General features: G+C 37.4%; 1 protein-coding gene and 1 non-coding gene across 3 annotated transcripts in view; one reads left to right on the top strand and one right to left on the bottom strand.

Moving 5' to 3' along the window:
- The window catches only part of HIKESHI (heat shock protein nuclear import factor hikeshi), a 38,764-nt gene that overhangs the window by 15,483 nt on the left and 3,879 nt on the right, over positions 1-19,402 (bottom strand). The gene's annotated exons all lie outside the window — the stretch shown is intronic.
- Positions 17,773-17,879, top strand: LOC122431537. The gene has a single exon (XR_006266554.1). It is a non-coding gene; the product is annotated as a U6 spliceosomal RNA (small nuclear RNA).

Below are 19,402 nucleotides of genomic sequence, written 5' to 3' on the forward strand. Positions count from 1 at the left end.
TAAAATTACTTAACCTTTCTGAACAGGTTTCATTATCTGGGTGACTTTTAAGATACCTCCCTAGAGCTGTCTATCTATAATATTATAAAAACATAATAATCATTTCTTGAGCACCAACTATGTGCCAGACAGGCACTATTATGCATTATCTCTAATGTTCCCCAAAACACATGCACTGTAGGTATTATTAACCCCATTTTACCTGAATTCTCCTCTAAGGTTAAAGAACCTAGTCAAGACTACCCAGCTAGTACTGCCCTGGGATTCAAAGAGGTATAGAAGCTCCAAGGCTGATGCTTATTTCTGTTCACTATCCTGTTTATACCAAATTCTGTAATATGAACTCTATACTGACTTTCACTCATTACTTACTTTACAATAAGCATTCAAGACAGCAAGTCAAGAAGTAAAAGGTTCCATTCTGGCTGTAGCTCCACTGCATATGAGTAGACTGATCCTAGTGGTATCTTGGAGGGGGGGTGGGTAGCTGTCCTTTCTAATCCCCTTAACAAGCTCAATCCAATTTTAAAATGAAAACTAGAATCAGTTTAAACGTTTCTTCTTGGCAACTGAGCTAGATGCAAGAAGCCAAAGCAGTAACATTAAAATACGCCAGCAAGTCCCAAAAGAGAACTATAAAGAAGAAAGTCAAATGATTTATAACAAACTCTAATTTTAACATTCCTTGAAAATTCTTTGGTGCTAAGCCTTTCTTCATGAATGCTAAACCTTTTTTCATGGATACTCTTAGGTGCTAAGCCTAATTTCATGAAAGACAAAGGTTGAACAGCAGTATAGAAGTGTGACAATTAAATGGAACTCACAATACTGACTGAACCCTAGATAGAGGGAGGAGGAAAGTGCTATAAAAGGCATTACTGGGAAAACTGGCAAAACTTTAATACAGAATACAGACAAGAGTACTGTATTAATGTTAAATTTGCTGAATTTGGTCATTATACTGTGATTATAAAAGAATATCCTTGCTCTAGAAAACATATGCTGATGTATTTAGAGTAAAGGGGTATGATATCTATAACATTTTCAAAATTTTCAGGGAAAAAAATATCCAGAGAATCATAAATAAAACGTAACAAGATTAACGAACATGGCTCCTCTGTCCATGGAATTCTCCAGGCCAGAATACCAGAGTTGGTAGTTGTTTCCTTCTCCAGGGAATCTCCCCAACCCCAGGATCAAAACCAAAACTGCAGGCAGACTCTTTACTGTCTGAACCACCAGGGAAGCCCAAATGAATACAGAAGAAAAATGTAAAAAATTCTTCACACTATTCTTATAATTTTTCTCTAATTTTGAAATTATTTCAAGATATAGTTGCTTTAAATCTCTTACTGCATATATCTATGGCTGATTCATGTTGATGAATGGCACAAACCAACACAACATTGTAAAGCAATCATACTCCAATTAAAAATAAATTTTAAAAATCCCTACTGCAAAAAAAATTTTTTTAAGTATCAGAAATGATAGTTCCAGAATTTCATTCCAAACACTATCTCACAGCAGGGCCCTAGTCAAAAAAGAAAAAAGGTAAAGCCCCACCATAAGGTGCCTAATTGAGGTGCGTGAAACACAAAATACCAGCCTTCTCTCTCATCAGAGTATTCTAAAAAGCTCTACCACCTTCATTACTCTATTTTATTCACATAAATATATAATTCCTCTTTATAGCACAGGTGAGTTAATCAGCAATTTCTTATTCTATTAAGTACAATCACATATTAAAGTGCTAAACACACAATATAAAACATTTAAGTTCCACTTAAGTGTTCTTATTATATCTGACCTAGTGTCCTACTCCCCCACCTGCTCTTCCAATCTTGGCCTCTTCTGTTTCCCATTCTCCACTGCAGATGTCACTGGAATTCTCCCTGACTGAGGCACTGAGCCACTTCCTCATTGTATCTTGAAACACTTTAAAATAGTTAACCTACAGAAAAAAGGAAGGTTTTAGGTTGAACTTAAGTATGTGTATGAAAGAATATGTAGATGTGGCTTAAACAAACTCTTCAAATAGTATATGAACTCTACAAATATTTACCTTTAACAGACATATGCATATAAACACATATAAATATGCATAATATAAATTTTTCAGTTACATATATTTGGTAAGAGAAACTGTTTCCACCTTCCAAGTTCAGAACTAAAATTTTAAATCTTAAAAGATACTGTACTCATGTTCTTTATATAGCATGAACCAAAACTTCTTAAAGTCAACATTATATGGCATTTCACTATTCATATATTACAAGCTTTAACAGACGTTTACTACAAGTGAACACCAGCATTCAGTTGACTTTTGTATGAATGCTGAGTTTTTCGGTGCATCTCACAGTTTAATAAACGCTACTAAGGCTAGATACCAACTTCAGAACTCATAAGACATTTTAAGAAAAACTTTCCAAAAGTAATGTAAAAAATATTCAAAAAGTACTGTGAGATTTGATCATCATTATACTGTACAACTAGAAATACTTACATGTATGTGGAAAGTAAATTTCTAATTCTAATTACAGATAGCTTTTGGGTCAATGAGATGGACACACATGACATAGTAGTCTATCTCCCAAAAAACCTCACTTAGAAAATCAGAGATGCAGTCCAGTGAGAAAATCCCCAGTACAGCCTGGACCCAACCATGAGATGCTTCTCTGGACCAGATCTGGTCCAGAGCAAAGGTGAGCAGATAATCCTTTGTCTCTGTATTCAACTTTAAGGATGTGAAAATTCTGAATTTGGGGGGAAAAAATGTAATTAGAGTATTTATAATAGATCTTCTGGCTTCCTATTATCCATATCTGACTCTCTCACATGATACTAAGAGTTGCAATGGTGAACGTCAGTATGAAGATAATGAGAATGGAGGTAAATATCCTTAATTTAAAATAAATCACCAAAATATGATTTTGCTTTTTCTGAAATGTGACTTTTGCCATAAAGTTTTTGTTGTCATATTCCTAATTTCACTAAGTGGGCTAACACAGCAAGGAAAATTGGAGATGACATACTAAAAAAATGACCAAATTCAGGTTCAGGGTTGTCAAATACAGATTTTATTTTGTCAGTATTAACTCATGGTACAGTGTAAAAAGTCAACAACAAGTATCATAATTCCTAGAGGAACCACTGAAAAAATACAAAGGTATAAGCAAAAAATAGTGGAGGAAATATGAATTTTAAAAATAGCCAATCCAAAAGACCTCCTTCCCAAAAAAGGAGGAAAAACAACTAGCAGACAAAAATTTGAACTTAACCATATCAGTAACATTAAGTATTAATGGTATAACCGCCTTACTGAAAAGGCAGAGATAGTAAGAGGCTAAAAAACAAGCACAACTAACCATGTACTGTTTACAAGAGACAAAGATTTATGTCAAAGATAAAATTCCTGAAAAACACAGCATGTGAACACTAATCATAAGAAAGCTGGAGAAACTATATAAATTTTAGACAAATTAGACATTAAGACATTACTTTAAGAAGACTTTTAAAGAAGCTTTACCAGAGAGACAGGGTATTTCATACTGATTAGAGGATCAATTCATTACAAATCTTGGATACTCATAAAACAGAGGGAGGAAGAATAGAGAAAAGAGATATGGCTTTTCTTTCTTTTTCTTGCCCCACCACCCTCTTACTGCTCCTATTCAATATGGTGTTCAAAGGACTGGGCAATCCAATAGCCAATAAAAAGAAAATAAAAGGCATAAAAGTTAGAAAACAGTAAAAAGTCTTTTTCATTGATGTTACAATCATTTATATTGAAAATTCTAGGACACAACCAGAACTATTAATAAAGGGAGTTTAGCAAGATACTCATGTGCTACCCTTTCCTTCATCCTTCAGTATACAAAGTTAATAAACAAAAACCAATCGTATGACACCACCAAATGCTGGCAAGTATGTGGAGCAACAGGAACTCATACACTGCTGGTGGAAATGAAAACTGGTATAGCCACATGGAAGAGAATGCGGCAGTTTCTCACAAAATCAAACATGCTCTTACCATAATATCCAGCATTCATGCTTCTTAGTATTCAAAGGAGTTGAAAATGTCTACATACACAAAAATCTACACATGAATATTTACAGTAGCTTTATTCATAACTGCCCAAACTTGAAAGCAATCAAAATAACATTCAGTAGGTGAACCGATAAACTATAGTACATCCAGACAATGCAATATTGCATGCGTGCTCAGTCATGTTTGACTCTTTGTGACCCCATGGACTGTAGCCCACCCAGCTCCTCCTTCTATGGGATTCTCCAGGCAAGAATACGGAAGAGGGTTGCCACGCCCTCCTCCAGGGGCTCTTCCCCACCCAGGGACTGAACCTGCATCTCCTGCATTGGCAAGCTGATGATTTACCACTTAGCCACCTGGGAAGCCCTAAGGTAGTATTACTTAGCACTAAAAAGAAAATAAGCTATCAAGTGATGAAAAGACATGAAAAAACTTTAAATGCCTAATACTAAGCAAAAGAAGCCAATCTGCATGAAAAGATTTCACTTGTATAATGCCAACTATATGACATTCTGAAACAGACAAACCTAGAGACAATTTAAAAAAAGTCAGCGGCTGCCGGTGTGGAGGTGAGGCAATGTGGCATACAGGCAGAGCAGAAAAGATTTTTCAGAGCAGTGAAAATACTCTGCATGACATTATAATCACAGATATATATCCTTAAACATCTGTCCAAGCCTATAGAACGTACAGTACCAAGAGTGAACTCTAAGGTAAACTGTGGACTTTAGGTGATTATGATGCATCAATGTAGGTTAAAAGAAAAAAAGCATTCTGGTTAATGATGTTGATAATAGGACAGACCTAAGCATGTGTGGGAGCAGGGGTATGTGAGAAATCTATGTACCTCCCTCTCAATTTTGTTATAAACCTAAAACTGCTCTTTAAAAAAGCCAGTTTTTTCTTTTTCTTTTTTAAACAATTGTACTTCTGCTGCTGCAATTGTACTTCTGTGTATCAGTAATAAGGGCTTCCCTGGTGGCTCAGCTGGTAAAGAATCCACCTGTAATGCAGCAGACCCTCGGCTCAATTCCTGTGTTGCTAAGTTTCCCTGGAGAGGGAATAGGTCACCCACTCAAGTATTCTTGGGTTTCCCTGGTGGCTCAGACAGTAAAGAATCCACCTGCAATGTGGGAGACCTGGGTTCGATCCCTGGGTTGGGAAGATTACCTGGAGGAGGGCATGGCAACCCACTCCAGTATTCTTATCTGGCGAATCCCATGGACAGAGGAGCCTGGCGGGCTACAGGCTACAGTCCATGGGGTCGCAAAGAGTCGGACACAACTGAGCGACTAAGCACAGCACAGCATACCAGTAATAACTGGAAACCTAAAGTAATTTGAGAGGCAAGAAAAAGCCAAAAAGGCAAACAATAAATAGGTAAACTATTACCTATCAACAAAATATAATTCTATACTACTATTTTAAACAAATAGGGAAAAAAGGACCATATACTTCACATCCGTGTTTTTGAAAACCTTTTAATGCATATCATCTTTTGTTTTAAAACACATGAAAATCTCATCCTATATTCCCACTTCAGCCCATCTAAAGACCAGAATGTCTCTGTTTCTTACTCTACAGTACCTGATGATGGAAAAGGAGGGTTTAAAAAGAGAGAGAGAGAGAAGGTTAAATAGTCAATATTTTTTAACACATCAAAATTTCATAAAAATTTAACTCCATGTGAAATAATATTAAGTGAAAATGGCAGAAAATAGCAGTTATAAACATATGAACTATATATACATAGAAAACAATGCATAGGAATGTGAATGTAGGTTTCTCCTTAAATTTACTTTGGGAAGTGAAAAGATCTGTATCATTTAGAATAGTGAATAAAAATCTGGGTATCTAGATTCTTCATCCCTGCTCAATTTTAGAAACTCTCCAAAATTACCTAGATCTCAAGTGTCTCAAGAGTAAATTTAAGGACTGCATGAAATTATTTCTAGGGTCTTCTAAAATTCCATGGCTTATTCTCTTATTATACTTGGCAAGGATATGCTCTCTTAGTTTTCTGTGGTACCAACCACCTTTCTTATGATTCTCTAACAACTGCCAAGACAATAATGATCCATTATCCACACTCAGTACACTTTTTCCAGGCCTCCTACACATTTATTTAAAAGGCCATTTTAATCCAGGAATTCAGTTCCACTTGTAGGTGTTTCTTCTACAGAAATACAGTGCTAAACAATATGTACAAAAATATATGTAAGAGTATTTATTGTAGCATTGCTATAAACAATTTTTAAAAAATGGAAATAATCCAAATTTCCATCAATGAGGATTCAGTTCAGTTCAGTCGCTCAGTCGTGTCCGACTCTGTGACCCCATGGACTGCATAACTAATCAAAGGGGATTAATTAAATATTCATTTTGGTACTGCATAACATACAATTGTTTGAAAGAGGTACATCTACACATACTGCCTAAAAGTTAACAGTATTTCTAAGTGAAATATTTAATTTCTCTGACATCCAGTCTCTTGAAAGCCAGAGGCTAATAATATCCACCTCTAAATGTTGTTAAAAAATAAAGAGATAATACACAGGAAAGCCTAGCACAATGCACTGCATGAGCATATATTCAATGTTAGCCTTTCCTTCATTCTTTCAACATCATAAAATCTTCCTAATTGGCTGCTCTGGCTCAAATCTCAACAAAATTTTCCAAGCCATCCCAGACAATGATTTTCCTAAAACACCATTTTTAAAACTATCATCCTCCTGCTCAAACACCTGCCTACCAGAGGGAAAAAAGGAAACCCCACACGGTACAACCGTCGCAGAGCAGCCCCACTTCACCTTTAAGCCTTACTCGCATCCCCGTCTGAGACTTCCCAAACAGAAGTCTATCAGGCCAGCTTTAGAAGTCTCCTCCTCACTGTCACCTGAAGGTGTGGTGTACACTACTGCTTTCGTAACTCTGCTGACTTCCATATGCAATCAACTTCCCATCCTCCCACTTCCATCCCAACCAAATCTAGTCGTGCTTCAAGCTCATGCTCCAGGCTAATTTTCCACTGAGCCATTTTCAATTACCTCAGTTCACTAATCTGCTTCCTATGAATACTGTCTTGGAGCCGTTTTTAATATTCACACACATATATGGAGACCCTAAACGAAAGCAGTCATCAATTTGAAGTGTATGTGCTAAGGATGAAATAGATATACAACAAAGTTTTTACATAAGCAAGTATTTTTTCATCTTTATAACTTGCTTAATGGAAATGTCTAAAGAAATTTCTAGTATACTTCCCAAGTTTTTTAATGATTAAAAATTATAATACAGCAAAAGACCTATAGTGCCGATAGCTACCTACTTTTTAAAATCTAAGTTCCACACAAATTTTATTTTTGTAAATACTCTCTTTTATGTGCTGATCTGAGTTTGCATACAATTCCTGTAAACCAAAGAATTTCTTTACGTAATACTCCCAGTATTTCATAATTTTTACTAAGTTTTTAATTCAATGTCTCTTCCACACTAAACCCCAAGCACACTGTATCTAAAGATAAAACTGCAAGACTGGTTAAATTTTCCCAATTCTCTAACCACCAAACTGTATCCCCTAAGCTTGTGCCTTTTATTTATTTACTATTTAAAGGATTTCGAGATCAAATGAAAGAAGGAAGAAAGAAGGGAAATTTCTTCTCGTTTAATATCAAACCTTCCTTTCTACATTTTAGGAGTTTAGTCCCATCCTAATTTTCAATCATTGTCTCAGATTGTTCCAGCATCAGCCTAAAAAATGTGTTCACTGTGTAAACTCCTTTTCAGAACCCAAGAGCCACAAAGAATCTTCTATCAAACCAAAAGTCACAGTAACTGGTTTTAAGATCCTCTACCCACTGAAATTTTCTCAACAGAGCCCTCTGCTCCTGACCTTCTCCAACCAAAATCTTTCAATGCAAAATTAAGAAATCTGTTCCTCATCCAGAAGAGAACCGCAAACACTACCAAAGTTTAACGTGAAATCTGCTTCATTTGAACTCCCCTCCCTACTCCAAATAATTCTGCTAGATTCCCTAATAAATTCTCAGTTCCATCACAATTGCCTAAAGTTACTTCAACAAGTCTCTCTTCCACCCTGCTGTGCTAATTAGCTAGATTTGCTCAATATAATAAAGTTTATAAAAGGCATCTCAAAGCTTCAAAAAGATAAATCCATTACAAGTCCACATATTCTTAAATTGCAGTAATACACAATTCCCAAATATAAATTAAAAGTCTAATCTTTTCTGTATACATTAAGAATTCTAATATTTTAAACACCCAAAAAGTACTTTTCCAAACATACTAGCAAAGAAACACCACAGCATTTTATCATTTGTCTAATGCTGATAATCACCCAGTTCAGTTGCTCAGTCATGTCTAACTCTTTGTGACCCCATGAACTGCAGCATGCCAGGCCTCCCTGTCCATCACCAGTTCCCGGAGTTTACCCAAACTCACGTCCATCTAGTCAGTGATGCCATCCAACCATCTCATCCTCTGATGTCCCCTTCTCCCACCTTCAATCTTTCCCAGCATCAGGGTCTTTTCAAATAAGTCAGTTCTTCACATCAGGTGCCCAAAGTACTGGAGTTTCAGCTTCAGCATCAGTCCTTCCAATGAATATTCACAACTGATTTCCTTTAGGATGGACTGCTTGGATCTCTTTACAGTCCAAGGGACTCTCAAGAGTCTTCTCCAACACCACCGTTCAAAAGTATCAATTCTTCAGCACTCAGCTTTCTTTATCGTCCAACTCTCACATCCATACATGACTACTGGAAAAACCGTAGCTTTGACTAGACAGACCTTTGTCGGCAAAGTAATGTCTCTGCTTTTTAATAGACTGTCTAGGTTGGTCATAGCTTTTCTTCCAAGGAGCAAGTGTGTTTTAATTTCATGGCTGCAGTCACCATCTGCAGTGATTTCGGAGCCCAAGAAAATAGTCTTCTCTCACTGTTTTCATTGTTTCCCCATCTATTTGCCATGAAGTGATGGGACTAGTGCTATGATATTAGTTTTCTGAATGCTGAGTTTTAAGCCAATATTTTCACTCTCCTCTTTCACTTTCATCAAGAGGCTCTTTAGTTCTTCTTCACTTTCTGCCATAAGGGTGGTGTCATCCGCATATCTGAGGTTATTGATATTTCTCCCAGCAATCTTGATTCCAGCTTGTGCTTCATCTAGCCCAGCGTTTCTCATGATGTACTCTGCACATAAGTTAAATAAGCAGGATGACAATATACAGCCTTGATGTACTCCTTTCCGGTACTGTTGGAAGCAGACTGTTGTTCCATGTCCAGTTCTAACTGTTGCTTCCTGACCTGCATACAGGTTTCTCAGGAGGTAGGTCAGGTGGTCCAGTGTTCCCATCTCTTTAAGAATCTTCCAGTCTGTTGTGATCCACACAGTCAAAGGCTTGGCATAGTCAGTAAAAGCGAAAGTAGATGTTTCTCTGGACCTCTCTTTGCTTTTTCGATGATCCAACAGATGTTGGCAATTTGATCTCTGGTTCCTCTGCCTTTTCTAATTTCAGCTTGAATATCTGCAAGTTCACGGTTCACATACTGTTGAAGCCTGGCTTGGAGAATTTAGAGCATTACTTTGCTAGCATGTGAGATGAGTGCAATTGTGCGGTAGTTTGAACATTCTTTGACATTGCCTTTCTTTGGAATTGGAATGAAAACTGACCTTTTCACAAGAGACTGACCCAGACTTGCCCATTGTGTCCACAAGTCTCCAGCAGAGGCGTGGGTCGACGGTGGCCTGCTGCAGGGTTGGGGGCCCTGAGTGCGGCAATGTGTGCATGGGACCTTTTGAAGGATGTTGTCATTATCTTCATTACCTCCACCATAGTTTGGTCTCAGGTCACACAACAGGGAGGGAGCACAGCCCCACCCATCAACAGAAAATTGGATTAAAGATTTACTGGGCATGGCCCCACCAATCAGAACAAGACCCTGTTTCCCCCTCAGTCAGTCTCTCATATCAGGAAGCTTCCATAGGCCTCTTATCCTTCTACATCAGAGGGCAGACAGAATGAAAACCACAATCACAGTAAACTAACCAAACTGATCACAGGGACCACAGCCTTGTCTGACTCAATGAAACTATGATAATCACTAAGTCTCTATATATTTTAAGCTGCTTTATTTTTCTTTAATAAAGCATTCTGCTTTACTCAGTACAAATACTGATATTTCTCCCAGCAATCTTGATTCCAGCTTGTACTTCATCTAGCCCAGCGTTTCTCATGATGTACTCTGCACATAAGTTGAAATTTCATTCTGTTTTCATAACTAAAACTATCAAAAGCCATGTTATAGTTTTGGAAATGATGAGAAATAATTTATTTTTTAAAGACAAGAGAGTAAAAGAACTATTTTTATTATCAAAATGGAAATATATTCATTTTCCTATAATGGATTAGGTATTATTCTGAGATTGTGTTTTGGACTGTTTTATCTAATTTCACAACAGAAATCATAATGTCACTGACTAATTACTATTGTTAAGGTTTTGGTTAAAGCAATTATATTAACTAATTTTTGATTGCTGAATTTTCTCCAGACTGGATGAGATAACACAATAAGGAAATGTCTGGCTTTCTATGATCTCTGAATATATGTCCACTGCCCCTCAACCTTTTGGGTGTCACAAGAGAAAAGGGAAAAAGATAGCCAAAGGCAATAAAGTATGACAGGAGAAAGCACTTTTCACTATTCACAAGGCGTCTCCTTCAGGGAATATAGTGATGATCATAAATGAAAAAGAAACGTTTAAACCCTTTCCAACTCAAAATGCTGGCACAGCTAGAGCAAAGAGAAGCGAGGGTAAAGTGACAACAGTTGACCATTTATTAATAATTAGTATGTCTTCAAAAACAACCAAGGGTCCTGGTGTACTAGATGATGGCCAATATTAACCTTAATCAATGCATGAATCTGGGTACAAAATAAGTCTGCATTTTCCAGCTATGCAAAGGTTACAGCTGGTTGACTATTAGCCTATTGCTATACAAACAAAACCCACCACTTTGTTTAAGGCATTGCTACCATGTAGGACATGGCAACCCACTCCTATATTCTTGCCTAGGAAATCCCATGGACAAAGGAGCCTGGGAGGCTACAGTCCCTGGGGCCATAAAGAGTTGTACACAACTAAGCATGCATGCACGCGCACGCGCACACACACACACGCATCAAGTTCCAAAGGCTCTTCACACCCAAACCAAAACTGTTCTTTCTCTCTTGCCCCAAGTTAGTTGCTTCTCCACTTAAGCTGCTTATTAACATTTACCAGAATCCATGTAATCTTCTAGCATGTTTTCCAACTAGTGATTTGTTTAAACAAACTATATAATAGTATCTATTTCCATTTCTCTTTCCTTTTTAAATGAATACATATTTGTACAAACAAATATAAATATTCACTAGTTTATGCTTTACTTTAAAACGGAGCAGTTTGAGAGCTCCCAAGTGAGATGGATGCAGAAAAATGTCATTACTTCCTCTTTTTAACAAAATGTGTTGGAAAGGTTAGATATGCACTTGCAAAAAAAAAAACAAATTGAACTTCAATCTGTACGTTGCACTAAATACAAGAATTTATTCAAGTTGGATCCCAGATATAAATGTAAAATCTAAAACTAAAAACATCTAGGAGAAAATTTTTATAACCTCGCATTAGGCAAAGATTTCTTAGAGGCAACACCAAACCCACAATCCAGAAAAGAAAAAATTGAAAAACTAAACTTCACCAAAATTAGAAACATGTTCTATGTAAATCACTTATATTTCAATCAAGTAAATTTTTTAAAAAGATACAAAGGAAAAAAAATAAAAAATAAAAAGAATTAAAAGATGCAAAGGAACAAATCATTAAATAAGATATCTGTAAACAAAACAAAAACCCCAACTGATGCAATAAAGAGACAAACCAAAAACCAGAAAAAAAATTTCAAATCACATCTCATAAATAACTTGTGTCAAGAATATACACACAACTCTCCAAACTCAATAATATGAAAACAACCCCATCTAACAAAAAACAAAAACAGATTTGAACAAACACTTCAACGAAGATACAGAAGGGCAAATAAGCAGTTAAAAAAGTGCTCATATCACTAGTCATCAAGGAAATGCAAACTTAAAACCTAATGGGATACCATTATACAACTATTAGAACACCTAAAACTGATAATGTGTGGGCAAGGCCAGGGAGAACTAGAACTTTCAAACAATAGAGGCTAAAATGCAAAACAGTAATCATGTTGCAAAATAGTTTGGCAGTTTCTTAAAAAGTTAGCACAGAAGTACCCTAAGATCCAGTCATTCCACTCCTAGGTATTTATCTGTATTGTACTGTGTGTACACGCTCAGTTGTGTCCAACTCTTTGCCACCCCATGGACTGAAGCCCACCAGGCTCCTCTGTCCATGGAATTCTCCAGTCAAGAATATCAGAGTGGGTTGCCATTTCCTATTCCAAGGGATCTTCCCGACCCAGGGATCGAACCTGCACCTCTTGCATCTCCTGCACCAGCAGGCAGATTCTTTCCCACTGAGCCACCTGGCTAACAGAAATAAAACCATATGTCCATACAGACTTATACACAAGTGTTCACAGCAGTTTCACTTTTATGAGCCAAAAACTGAAAGAATCCAAATGTCCATCAACAAGTGAATGGATACACAATGGTGGTATACCACACAACCAGCAATGAATTACTATTGTGGCAAGTTACTCCACAACATGGATGACTGAAAAAGTAATTGTCCTGACTGAAAGAAAACTCCAGAAAATGCAAGCATTACAGTGACAGAAAGCAGATGAGTAGTTTCCTGGGGTAGCGGGGGAGATAGGAGAGGGGATTACAAAGGAGCACTAGGAAACTTTTCGGGGTGATGGATATATTCATTATCTTGATTGTGGTAATGGTTTTACAGGTGTAAACATATATCAAAATTTATCAAAAGGTACACTTTAAATATATGCAGGTTAGCTGAACTGTGTGTGCACTCAGTCATATCCAACACTTTGCACTCCCACAGACTGTAGCCCGCCAGGCTTCTCTGTCCACGGGATTCTCCTGGCAAGAATACTGAAGTGATTTTATACATCTTAAATTTGCCATGACAAGTTTTAAAAGTAAAGATACCTCATTGAATTCATTTTGTAACTCTCATTTGTACATAAATATAAATATCCAAATAAATAAGCTGGCTTAGGCCAAATTTCCTCTTTCATATTTTCCTTGTCCTTTTTGAAAAGAGGTAATATTAGCTTCAAAATCTAAACTGGTTAACTCTGTCTCTTTTCCTATTCTCTAACACATTTATATAAGATATAAAACAATCTTTCATAAAGGTGTAACTGAACTTTTTAACTCTTTCAATCTGATAGTTGTATGTAGAAGGGAAAGGTATATTTTTAATTGCTAATTTTAATTTTTGTGATATTTTATCTCATCATGATTTAAATTTGAGTCAGTTTTGTTTAGTGTATTTTTCTAGAATATAGCCAATTTTATATGTTCCTTTGCTGTTCTCAAATGTACTGGCATAAAATCTCTTGTAAATTTTACTAAACTGTATTACAGTTATAGTTATTTCTCCATTTTCACATTTTCAAAAACACCGTGTCTTCTTTTTCCTAAATATACCTCTTCAGTAGCTCATTATTTGTCTTTTCAAAGGATCTGATTTTTATTTCATTAAGTCCCTCTACTGTTCCTTTGCTTTCTGTTATTAATTTCTATTCTTTAGCATTACCATTTTTGCATCTACTTTCTTCAGTTCAGTTCAGTCGCTGAGTCACGTCCAACTCTTTGCAACCCCATGAATCACAGCACGCCAGGCCTCCCTGTCCATCACAAACTCCCGGAGGTTACTCAAACTCATGTCCATCGAGTCAGTGATGCCATCCAGCCATCTCATGCTCTATCATCCCCTTCTCCTCCTGCCCCCAACCCTTCCCAGCATTAGGGTCTTTTCCAATGAGTCAACTCTTTGTATGAGGTGGCCACAGTATTGGAGTTCTAGCTTCAACATCAATCCTTCCAATGAACACCCACGACTGATTTCCTTTAGGATGGACTGGCTGGAATCTCCTTGCAGTCCAAGGGACTCTCAAGAGTCTTCTCCAACATCACAGTTCAAAAGTATCAATTCTTCGGCACTCAGCTTTCTTCACCGTCCAATTCTCAATCCATACATGACTACTGGAAAAACCATAGCCTTGACTAGACGGACCTTTGTTGGCAAAGTAATGTCTCTGCTTTTTAATACGCTGTCTACATTGGTCATAGCTTTCCTTCCAAGGAGTAAGCGTCTTTTAATTTCATGGCTACAATCACCATCTGCTATGGTTTTGGAGTCCAAAAAAATAGTCTGACACTGTTTACACTGTTTCCCCATCTATTCCCATGAAGTGACGGGACCAGATGCCATGATCTTAGTTTTCTGAATGTTGAGCTTTAAGCCAACTTTCTCTCTCTCCTCTTTCACTTTCATCAAGAGACTTTTTAGCTCCTCTTCACTTTCTGCCATAAGGGTGGTGTCGTCTGCATATCTGAGGTTATTGATATTTCTCCCAGCAATCTTGATTCCAGCTTGTGCTTCATCCAGCCCAGCGTTTCTCATGATGTACTCTGCACATAAGTTAAATAAGCAGGATGACAATATATAGCCTTGATGTACTCCTTTCCAGTACTGTTGGAAGCAGTCTGTTGTTCCATGTCCAGTTCTAACTGTTGCTTCCTGACCTGAATACAGGTTCTCAAGAAAACAGGTCAGATGGTCTGGTATTCCCATCTCTTTAAGAATTTTCCACAGTTTACTGTGATCCACACAGTCAAAGGCTTTGGCAGAGTCAATAAAGCAGAAATAGATGTTTTTCTGGAACTCTCTTGCTTGTTCCATGATCCAGCAGATGTTGGCAATTTGATCTCTGGTTCCTCTGCCTTTTCTAAATCCAGCTTGAACATCTGGAAGTTCACGGTTCACGTATTGCTGAAGCTTGGCTTGGAGAATTTTGAGCATTACTTTACTAGCGTGTGAGATGAGTGCAATTGTGTGGTAGTTTGAGCATTCTTTGGTATTGCCTTTCTTTGGGATTGGAATGAAAACTGACCTTTTCCAGTCCTGTGGCCACTGCTGAGTTTTCCAAATTTGCTGGCATACTGAGTGCAGCACTTTCACAGCATCATCTTTCTGGATTTGAAATAGCTCAACTGGAATTCCATCACCTCCACTAGCTTTACTCATAGTGATGCTTTCTAAGGCCCACTTGACTTCACATTGCAGGATGTCTGGCTCTATGTGAATGATCACACCATCATGATTATCTGGGTCATGAAGATCTTTTTTGTACAGTTCTTCTGTATATTCTTGCCACCTCTTCTTAGTATCTTTTTCTGTTAGGTCCATACCATTTCTGTCCTTTATCGAGCCCATCTTTGCATGAAATGTTCCCTTGGTATCTCTAATTTTCTTGAGGACATCTCTAGTCTTTTCCATTCTATTGTTTTCCTCTATTTCTTTGCATTGATCGCTGAGGAAGGCTTTCTTATCTCTCCTTGTTATTATTTGGAAAATCTGCATTCAAATGGGTCTATCTTTCCTTTTGTCCTTTGCTTTTGGCGTCTCTTCTTTTCACAGCTATTTGTAAGGCCTTCTCAGACAGACATTTTGCTTTTTTGCATTTCTTCTCCATGGGGATGGTCTTGATCCCTGTCTCTTGTACAATGCCATGAACCTCTGTCCATAGTTCATCAGGCACTCTATCAGATCTAATCCCTTAAATCTATTTCTCACTTCCACTGTGTAATCATAAGGGATTTGATTTAGGTCATATAAGAATGATCTAGTGGTTTTCCCTACTTTGTTCAATTTATGTCTGAATTTGGCAATAAGGAGTTCGTGATCTGAGCCACAGTCAGCTCCCGGTCTTGTTTTTGCTGACTGTATAGAGCTTCTCCATCTTTGGCTGCAAAGAATATAATCAATCTGATTTCGGTGTTGACCATCTGGTGATGTCCACATGTAGAGTCTTGTGTTGTTGGAAGAAGGTGTTTGCTATGACCAGTGTGATCTCTTGGCAGAACTCTATTAGCCTTTGCCCTGCTTCATTCTGTACTCCAAGGCCAAATTTGCCTGTTACTCCAGGTGTTTCCTGACTTCCTACTTTTGCATTCCAGTCCCCTATGATGAAAAGGACATCTTCTTTAAGTGTTAATTCTAGAAGGTCTTGTAGGTCTTCATAGAACCATTCAACATCAGCTTCTTCAGCATTACTGGTTGGGGCATAGGCTTGGATTACAGTGATACTGAATGGTTTGCCTTGGAAACGAACAGTGATCATTCTGTCGTTTTTGAGATTGCATCCAAGTACTACATTTCGGACTCTTCTTTGACCAAGATGGCTACTCCGTTTCTTCTAAAGGATTCCTGGCCACAGTAGTAGATATAATGGTCATCTGAGTTAAATTCACCCACTCCAATCCATCTTAGTTTGCTGATTCCTAGAATGTCGACATTCACTCTTGCCATCTCCTGTTTGACCACTTCCAATTTGCCTTGATTCATGGACCTAACATTCCAGGTTCCTATGCAATACTGTTCTCTACAGCATCGGACTTTGCTTCCATCATCAGTCACATCCACAACTGGGTATTGTTTTTGCTTTGGCTCCATCCCTTCATTCTTTCTGGGGTTATTTCTCCACTGATCTCCAGTAGCATGTTGGGAACCTACCGACCTGAGGAGTTCATCTTTCAGTGTCCTATCTTTTTGCCTTTTCATACTGTTCATGGGGTTCTCAAGGCAATACTGAAGTGGTTTGCCATTCCCTTCTCCAGTGGACCACATTCTGTCAGACCTCTCCACCATGACCCATCCACCTTGGGTGGCCCCACACAGCATGGCTTAGTTTTACTGAGTTAGACAAGCTGTGGTCCATGTGATCAGATTGGCTAGTTTTCTGTGATTATGGTTTCAGTGTCTGCCCTCTGATGACCTCTCGCAGGTTGCTTAAATACTTAGCCCACTCATTTCCATCTCTTTTCAAATACACCCATTTAAGCCTATGAGTTAATCTCTTCAGTACTACCTTGAAGAAGGACTCACCCAGTTCTGTCCGACTCTTTGCAACCCCATGGACTATACAGTCCGTGGAATTCTCCAAGCCAGAATACTAAAGTGGGTAGCCATTCCCTTCTTCAGGAGATCTTCCCAACCCAGGGATCGAACCCAGGTCTCTCGCATTGCAGGCGGATTCTTCACCAGCTGAGCCACAAGGGATGTTATGTTTTATTCTGTAAAGGCTTAGAGTGCTGCAGTCCATGGGGTGGCAAAGAGTCGGACACGACTGAGCGACTGAACTGACTGTAGAAGTTTAATTTCCACAGTTATTTCTTCTGTGACCCACTTAATTACTTTAAAATATTTTTAAATTTCTAAACATGACAATGCTTTATCTTTTGATTTGTAATTAGACTGCACTGTGGGCTGCACAGTGATAATCTCCCATTAGCTGCAACTTGCTTCATGACTTGCTATAAGGTCAAATTTCATAAATGTTCTGTGTACTTAAAAAATGTGTATGATCTAATTATTGGTTTCAGGGTTCTATAGCATCCCAAGATTGTTAATTCTTTATTCAAATTTTCATTCCTATTTACTTGATGTATTAACTATTGAGAAGTGTGTCAAAAATACTGATTATAGTGCTCGCTTCGGCAGCACATATACTAAAATTGGAACAATACAGAGAAGATTAGCATGGCCCCTGCGCAAGGATGACACGCAAATTCATGAAGCGTTCCGTATTTTTCAATGTATGGCAAAAACCACTACAATATTGTAATTAGCCTCCAACTAATAAAAATAAATGTAAAAAAAAATACTGATTATAAAGTTCTCCATATTTGAGGTTATTTTTTATATTATACACAAATTCATGACATTTACTTTTTCTAGAAATATTTAAGACTTCCTAGTGATCATCTCATTCTTAAGGAATGAACCTCTTATGCCTTGATAATGTTTTTGCATTAGTCTCATTTTTATTAAATACATCTATGACAGCTTCAGGGGAGTGGGGGTCCTTGCGTTAGAATATTTTAGATGCTTTATTGATAAACATCACTATAATTATTTGTTTGCTGTTTTTAAAAGAAATCCCACCCCAGAGTCTCCCTGCTTTCTCTGGTAAGCTTATTCTATTTACATTTATTTTGATAACTGCTTTGTTTTCAATATACCATGCATTTTCTTTTTCTTTCCTTTTTTTAAGTTTTCCTTACAATTTTAACAGAACTACTTGAAAGTAGAATCAATTTTATTAATCTTTCTAAACAATAGGACCTTAAAAGCTTACTCAGACTACTACCCTCCTTCAATTCTTATGCATTTATTTACTGTATTGTTTTATATAATCAAACTGTCCCAATTTGTCTATATGTTTACCTATTTCTTTGCTAACTTTGCGTCTTTCATCCTCTTCTACATTCTGGATTCAGTTCCCTTTTATCAAAGTTCAACTACCTTCAGCAGTTCTTTAGTAATAGTCTATCAGTAGCAAACTCACCATCTCCATCTGAAAACGCTCATTTCTCCTTCACTGTACAATGACAATAACCAATGACGGTTACGTTATTTTTCCTCAGCACTTTGAAATACTAATCTAGAGATCTTTTACCTCTATTCATGCTGTTGATAAATTTGCTAAACTAATTGCTGTTCAGTTTCAAGTGACTTGTCTTCTCTCTCTGGTTCCTTTATTAGTTTCTCTATATATTTACCATCCAGTGATTTCACTACAGAGTACTGAGTTGTCCATATTTTTTCCTACATAAGTACATAGAGTGTCTATTTTTAGGCACAGTCACAGTAAGTGATTTTAGAATGACCATTTTCTTAATTCCCCCAAAGGGTTTTCAGAACCAATACCACACTATATGTATAAGAGGCATTAAGTTACTACATATAGTGGATGCCCTAGGACAATGACTGTCAAACTTTAGAAGGCAACAGAAACACCTAGGAAACCTATTTAAAAACTTGGACTCCATCCAAGTCTTCTGATTCAGGACATCTGGGGTCCGACAAGGTATTCCCATTTCCAACAAGTTTCCACGCTGATGCTGCTGGTAGTGGAATCACGCTTTAAGAACCACTTCCTCAGGGACTAGGAATAATTATCTCAGGGAACCCCCACTCAGAAGGACTACAGGGATTTGTTGTTTCTTAAATCTGGAGATTAGCCTTTACCATCAATATAAACCATGTTTGGCTGTAAATATTACCCTTTCCCATTTCTCCTCACAGAAATCCAACTATATAAATAACAGCAGC

This window comes from Cervus canadensis, chromosome 29, assembly GCF_019320065.1.
Source record: "Cervus canadensis isolate Bull #8, Minnesota chromosome 29, ASM1932006v1, whole genome shotgun sequence".
Classification (NCBI taxonomy): Eukaryota; Metazoa; Chordata; class Mammalia; order Artiodactyla; family Cervidae; genus Cervus; species Cervus canadensis.